General features: G+C 42.0%; 1 non-coding gene across 1 annotated transcript; it reads left to right on the top strand.

The window, feature by feature from the left end:
- Positions 1-1,876: 1,876 nt before the first annotated feature.
- LOC117197804 (U6atac minor spliceosomal RNA) lies at positions 1,877-2,003 on the top strand. Its single transcript, XR_004478685.1, has one exon. It is a non-coding gene; the product is annotated as a U6atac minor spliceosomal RNA (small nuclear RNA).
- The last annotated feature ends 6,050 nt before the right edge of the window (positions 2,004-8,053 follow it).

An 8,053-nucleotide genomic window follows, 5' to 3' on the forward strand; every position in this document is an offset into this window, starting at 1 on the left:
TTTTTTCATTTTGTGGTACACAGGCCTCTCACTGTTTTGGCCTCTCCTGTTGCGGAGCACAGGCTGCGGACGCGCAGGCTCAGTGGCCATGGCTCCCGGGACCAGCCGCTCCACAGCATGTGGGATCTTCCCGGACCGGGGCATGAACCCGTGTCCCCTGCATCGGCAGGCGGACTCTCAACCACTGTGCCACCAGGGAAGCCCTAAGGTAATTATTGACATGTATGTTCTTATTACCATTTTCTTAATTGTTATGGGTTTGTTTTTGTAGGTCCTTTTCTTCTCTTACGTTTCTCACTTAGAGAAGTTCCTTTAGCATTTGTTGTAGAGCTGGTTTGGTGGTGCTGAATTCTCTTAGCTTTTGCTTGTCTATAAAGCTTTTGATTTCTTCATCGAATCTGAATGAGATCCTTGCCAGGTAGAGTAATCTTGCTTGTAGGTTCTTCCCTTTCATCACTTTATCTTGCCACTCCCTTCTGGCTTGTAGAGTTTCTGCTGAGAAATCGGCTGTTAACCTTATGGGAGTTCCCCTGTATGTTATTTGTCCTTTTTCTGTTGCTGCTTTCAATAATTTTTCTTTGTCTTTAATTTTTGCCAGTTTGATTACTATGTGTCTCAGCGTGTTTCTCCTTGGGCTTATCATGTATGGGACACTCTGCGCTTCCTGGACTTGGTGATTGTTTCCTTTCCCATGTTAGGGAAGTTTTCGACTATAATCTCTTCAAGTATTTTCTCGGGTCCTTTCTCTCTTCTCCTTCTTGGACCTCTATAATGCGAATGTTGTTGCGTTTAATGTTGTCCCAGAGGTCTCTTAGGCTGTCTTTATTTCTTTTCATTCTTTTTTCTTTATTCTGTTCCGCAGCAGTGAATGCCACCATTCTGTCTTCCAGGTCACTTATCCATTCTTCTGCCTCGGTTATTCTGCTATTGATTCCTTCCAGTGTATTTTTCATTTCAGTTATTGTATTGTTCATCTCTGTTTGTTTGTTCTTTAATTCTTCCAGATCTTTGTTAACCATGTCTTTCATCTTCTCAATCTTTGCCTCCATTCTTTTTCTAAGGTCCTGGATCATCTTCACTATCATTATTCTGAATTATTTTTCTGGAAGATTGCCTGTCTCTATTTCATTTAGTTGTTTTTCTGGGGTTTTATCTTCTTCCTTCATCTGGTACATAGCCCTTTGCCTTTTCATCTTATCTTTCTGTGAATGTGGTTTTTGTTCCACAGGTTGCAGGATTGTAGTTCTTCTTGCTTCTGCTCAGCTTAATCCTTTTGACCAACAGCTTAATCACATCTGTTCCTACAACTATAAATATATTTTTAACTCTATCTAGTTTTGTATCTGTAGGTAACGGTGGTTCTAAAAAGAGTATTTCTCATTTTAAACAGGGAAGAGCTTTCCTGGAGTAAGAAAGAGAGAAGATTCCTGGCTACAGTTGATCTTCTGCTGAATTTCTTCTAGAATGTTCATTTGTTATATGAGCATCTGCTTCATGACAGATAGATAGTCTGCTAGACCTTGGGTGTGAGAGATGAATGGATACCATCCTTACCAATGGGGAGCTCCATTCTAGGGCTGGTGACGCAAAAACGTACATAAACACATACAACAACGAGGTCAAGGAATGAAGTTAGGACTGCTTAGGTGGGATGCTCAGTGGAGTTCCCTGAGGGAAATGACATTTGAAGCAAGGCCTGAAAGATGAGCAAGAGTCCCCACAGGAGGATACAGGGAAAGTGACTCCAGGCAACAGGAGTAGCATTTGGGGAGGATTAAAGCAAGAGAAAAGGACTGGCCTGATCTTGGGGCAGAGAGGAGGCCAATATGACAAGAGCAGGGACTGGCAAACTACTTCTGTAAAAAGCCAGATAACAGTGTTGTATGAAAGGAGAGAATGGTTAGCACTCCCCTTGACAAGGATGGAAGAGGCCCTGGGGCCTGACAACGTGCATACAGTTAAGGAATTGCTACCTACTTCATGGCATCTAACCACTGTTTTTATATGTATACGTATAGCTGATTCACTTTGTTATACAGGAGCAACTAACGCAACAATGTAAAGCAATTATACTCCAATAAAGATGTTAAAAAAAATACTGTGTTAGAAGAAAATGTTAGATGTATTTAGAGTTATGTAAAGCATATTGCATATTTAGTACATATCGGAATAAAATGGAGAAATTATTTAAAAGCCAGATAATAAATGTTCTAATCTTTATGGGCTGTGCAGCAGCCCTGTCTATCTCAACTACTCAACTCTGTAGTTGCAGAGCAAAAGCAGGCATAGAAAATATGTACTGTAAATGAATGGGGTGGCTGTGTGCCAATAAAACTTTATTTGCAAGAACAGTCAGCAGGCTGAATTTGGCCTTAGTTTGCCAATTCTTGGACAAGAAAGTGAGGAGTAATGGTACTGGCACAAAAACAGAAAGATAGATCAATGGAACAGGATAGAAAGCCCAGAGATAAACCCACGCACATATGGTCACCTTATCTTTGATAAAGGTGGCAGGAATGCACAGTGGAGAAAGGACAGCCTCTTTAATAAGTGGTGCTGGGAAAACTGGACAGCTATATATAAAAGTATGAGATTAGATCACTCCCTAATACCATACCCAAAAATAAGCTCAAAATGGATTAAAGACCTAAATGTAAGGCCAGAAACTATCAAACTCTTAGAGGAAAACATAGGCAGAACACTCTATGACATAAATCACAGCAAGATCCTTTTTGATCCACTTCCTAGAGAAATGGAAAGAAAAACAAAAATAAACAAATGGGACCTAATGAAACTTCAAAGCTTTTGCACAGCAAAGGAAACCATAAACAGGACCAAAAGACAACCCTCAGAATGGGAGAAAATATTTGCAAATGAAGCAACTGACAAAGGATTAATCTCCAAAATTTATAAGCAGCTCATGCAGCTCAATAACAAAAAAACAAACAACCCAATCCAAAAATGGGCAGAAGACCTAAATAGACATTTCTCCAAAGAAGATATACAGACTGCCAACAAACACATGAAAGAATGCTCAACATCATTAATCATTAGAGAAATGCAAATCAAAACTACAATGAGATATCATCTCATACCGTCACAATGGCCATCATCAAAAAATCTAGAAACAGAAGATGGCGGAAGAGTAAGACTCAGAGATCACCTTCCTCCCCACAGATACACCAGAAATACACCTACGTGTGGAACAACTCCTACGGAGCACCTACTGAACGCTGGCAGAAGACCTCAGACCTCCCAAAAGGCAAGGAACCCCCCACGTACCTGGTTAGGGCAAAAGAAAAAAAATAAACAGAGACAAAAGGATAGGGACGGGTCCTGCACCAGCGGGAAGGAGCTGTGAAGGAGGAAGTGTCCACACACTAGGAAGCCCCTTCGCGGGCGGAGACTGCAGGTGGCGGAGTCGGGGAGCTTCGGAGACGCGGAGGAGAGCACAGCAACGGGTGCGGAGGGCAAAGCGGAGAGATTCCAGCGCAGAGGATCGGGGCCGACCGGAACTCACCAGTCGAGAGGCTTGTCGACGGGGCGGGCGGGGCTGGGAGCTGAGGCTCCGGCTTCTGTCGGAGCGCCGGGAGAGGACTGAGGTTGGTGGCGTGAACACAGCCTGCAGGGGGTTAGTGCGCCGCGGCTAGCCTGGAGGGAGTCCGGGGAAAGGTCTGGACCTGCCCAAGAGTCAAGAGACTTTTTCTTCCCTCTTTGTTTCCTGGTGCACGAGGAGAGGGGATTAAGAACGCTGCTTAAGAGAGCTTCAGAGACGGGCGCGAGCCGCGGCTGAAAGTGCGGACCCCAGAGACAGACATGAGACGCTAAGGCCGCTGCTGCCGCCATCAAGAAGCCTGTGTGCAAGCACAGGTCACTGTCCACACCCGCTTCCGGGGAGCCAGTGCAGCCCGCCACTGCCAGGATCCCGGGATCCAGGGACAACTCCCCTGGGAGAACGCACGGCGTGCCTCAGGCTAGCAACGTCACGCCGGCCTCTGCCGCTGCAGGCCCGCCCCGCACTCCGTGACCCTCCCTACCCCCGGCCTGAGTGAGCCAGAGCCTCCGAATCAGCGGCTCCTTTAACCCCATCCTGTCTGAGCAAAGAACAGACGCCCTCCGGCAACCTACACGCACAGGCGGGGCCAAATCCAAAGCTGAGCCCCTGGGAGCTGTGAGAACAAAGAAGAGAAAGGGAAATCTCTCCCAGCAGCCTCAGAAGCAGCGGATTAAAGCTCCACAATCAACTTGATGTACCCTGCATCTGTGGAATACCTGAATAGACAACGAATCATCCCAAATTAAGGAGCCGTGTGGATGAAAGACTCTTGGTGCTGCAGCCAGGAGTTAGTGCTGTGCCTCTGAGGTGGGAGAGCCAACTTCAGGACACTGGTCCACAAGAGGCCTCCCAGCTGCACATAATATCAAACAGCAAAAATCTCCCAGAGATCTCCATCTCAACGCCAGCACCCAGCTTCACTCAACGACCAGCAAGCTACAGTGCTGGACATCCTATGCCAAACAACTAGCAAGACAGGAACCCAACTCCACCCATTAGCAGAGAGGCTGCCCCAAATCATAGTAAGTCTACAGACACCCCAAAACACACCACCAGATGTGGACCCGCCCACCAGAAAGACAAGATCCAGCCTCATCCACCGCAACACAGGCACTAGTACCGTCCACCAGGAAGCCTACACAACCCACTGAACCAACCTTAGCCACTGGGGACAGACACAAAAAACAACAGGAACTACGAACCTTCAGCCTGCAAAAAGGAGACCCCAAACACAGTAAGATAAGAAAAATGAAAAGACAGAAAAACACACAGCAGATGAAGGAGCAAGATAAAACCCCACCAGACCTAACAAATGAAGAGGAAATAGGCAGTCTACCTGAAAAAGAATTCAGAATAATGATAGTAAAGATGATCCAAAATCAGAATAGACAAAATGCAAGAATCAGTTAACAAGGACCTAGAAGAACTAAAGATGAAACAAACAATGATGAACAACACAATAAATGAAATTAAAAATACCCTAGATGGGATCAATAGCAGAATAACTGAGGCAGAAGAACGGATAAGTGACCTGGAAGATAAAATAGTGGAAATAACTACTGCAGAGCAGAATAAAGAAAAAAGAATGAAAAGGACTGAGGACAGTCTCAGAGACCTCTGGGACAACACTGAACGCACCAACATTCGAATTATAGGGGTTCCATAAGAAGAAGAGAAAAAGAAAGGGTCTGAGAAAATCTTTGAAGAGATTATAGTTGAAAACTTCCCTAATATGGGAAAGGATATAGTTAATCAAGTCCAGGAAGCACAGAGAGTCCTATACAGGATAAATCCAAGGAGAAATACGCCGAGACACATATTAATCAAACTGTCGAAAATTAAATGCAAAGAAAACATATTAAAAGCAGCAAGGGAAAAACCACAAATAACACACAAGGGAATCCCCATAAGGTTAACAGCTGATCTTTCAGCAGAAACTCTGCAAGCCAGAAGGGACTGGCAGGACATATTGAACGTGTTGAAGGAGAAAAACCTGCAACCAAGATTACCCAGCAAGGACCTCATTCAGATTTGATGGAGAAATTAAAACCTTTACAGACAAGCAAAAGCTGAGAGAGTTCAGCACCACCAAACCAGCTCTACAACAACTGCTAAAGGAACTTCTCTAGGCAAGAAACACAAAAGAAGGAAAAGACCTACAATAACGAACCCAAAACAATTAAGAAAATGGGAATAGGAACACACATATCGATAATTACCTTAAATGTAAATGGACTAAATGCTCCCACCAAAAGACACAGATTGGCTGAATGGATACAAAAACAAGACCCATATATTTGCTGTCTACAAGAGACCCACTTCAGACCTAGAGACACATACAGACTGAAAGTAAGGGGATGGAAAAAGGTATTTCATGCAAATGGAAACCAAAAGAAAGCTGGAGTAGCAATTCTCATATCAGACAAAATAGACTTTAAAACAAAGACTATTAGAAGAGACAAAGAAGGACACTACATAATGATCAAGGGATCGATCCAAGAGGAAGATATAACAATTGTAAATATTTATGCACCCAACATAGGAGCACCTCAATACATAAGGCAAATACTGACAGCCATAAAAGGGGAAATCGATAGTAACACATTCATAGTAGGGGACTTTAACAACCCACTTTCACCAATGGACAGGTAATCCAAAATGAAAATAAATAAGGAAACACAAGCTTTAAACGATACATTAAACGAGATGGACTTAATTGATATTTATACGACATTCCATCCAAAAACAACAGAATACATATTTTTCTCAAGTGCTCATGGAACATTCTCCAGGATAGATCATATCTTGGGTCACAAATCAAGCCTTGGTAAATTTAAGAAAATTGAAATTTTATCAAGTATCTTTTCCGACCACAACGCTATGAGACTAGATATCAATTACAGGAAAAGATCTGTAAAAAATACAAACACATGGAGGCTAAACAATGCACTACTTATTAACGAAGTGATCACTGAAGAAATCAAAGAGGAAATCAAAAAATACCTAGAAACAAATGACAATGGAGACACGACGACCCAAAATCTATGGGATGCAGCAAAAGCAGTTCTAAGAGGGGAGTTTATAGCAATACAATCCTACCTTAAGAAACAGGAAACATCTTGAATAAACAACCTAACCTTGCACCTAAAGCAATTAAAGAAGAACAAAAAAACCCCAAAGTTAGCAGAAGGAAAGAAATCATAAAAATCAGATCAGAAATAAATGCAAAAGAAATGAAGGAAACGATAGCAAAGATAAATAAAACTAAAAGCTGGTTGTTTGAAAGGATAAACAAAGTTGATAAACCATTAGCCAGACTCATCAAGAAAAAAAGGGAGAAGACTCAAATCAATAGAATTAGAAATGAAAAAGGAGAAGTAACAACTGACACTGCAGAAATACAAAAGATCATGAGAGATTACTACAAGCAACTCTATGCCAATAAAATGGACAACCTGGAAGAAATGGACAAATTCTTAGAAAGGCACAACCTGCCAAGACTGAATCAGGAAGAAATAGAAAATATGAACAGACCAATCACAAGCACTGAAATTGAAACTGTGATTAAAAATCTTCCAACAAGCAAAAGCCCAGGACCAGATGGCTTCACAGGCGAATTCTATCAAACATTTAGAGAAGAGCTATCACCTATCCTTCTCAAACTCTTCCAAAATATAGCAGAGGGAGGAACATTCCCAAACTCCTTCTACGAGGCCACCATCACCCTGATACCAAAACCAGACAAGGATGTCACAAAGAAAGAAAACTACAGGCCAATATCACTGATGAACATAGATGCAAAAATCCTCAACAAAATACTAGCAAACAGAATCCAACAGCATATTAAAAGGATCATACACCATGATCAAGTGGGGTTTATTCCAGGAATGGAAGGATTCTTCAATATACGCAAATCAATCAACGTGATACACCATATTAACAAATTGAAGGAGAAAAACTATATGATCATCTCAATAGATGCAGAGAAAGCTTTCGACAAAATTCAACACCCATTTATGATAAAAACCCTGCAGAAAGTAGGCATAGAGGGAACTTTACTCAACATAATAAAGGCCATATATGACAAACCCACAGCCAACATCGTCCTCAATGGTGAAAAACTCAAAGCATTTCCAGTAAGATCAGGAAAAAGACAAGGTTGCCCACTCTCACCACTCTTATTCAACATAGTTTTGGAAGTTTTAGCCACAGCAATCAGAGAAGAAAAGGAAATAAAAGGAATCCAAATCAGAAAAGAAGAAGTAAAGCTGTCACTCTTTGCAGATGACATGATACTATACATAGAGAATCCTAAAGATGCTACCAGAAAACTACTAGAGCTAATCAATGAATTTGGTAAAGTTGCAGGATACAAAATTAATGCACAGAAATCTCTGGCATTCCTATACACTAAGGATGAAAAATCTGAAAGTGAAATCAAGAAAACACTCCCATTTACCACTGCAAAAAAAAGAATAAAATATCTAGGAATAAACC

The sequence above is a fragment of the Orcinus orca genome, chromosome 16 (genome assembly GCF_937001465.1).
Source record: "Orcinus orca chromosome 16, mOrcOrc1.1, whole genome shotgun sequence".
Classification (NCBI taxonomy): Eukaryota; Metazoa; Chordata; class Mammalia; order Artiodactyla; family Delphinidae; genus Orcinus; species Orcinus orca.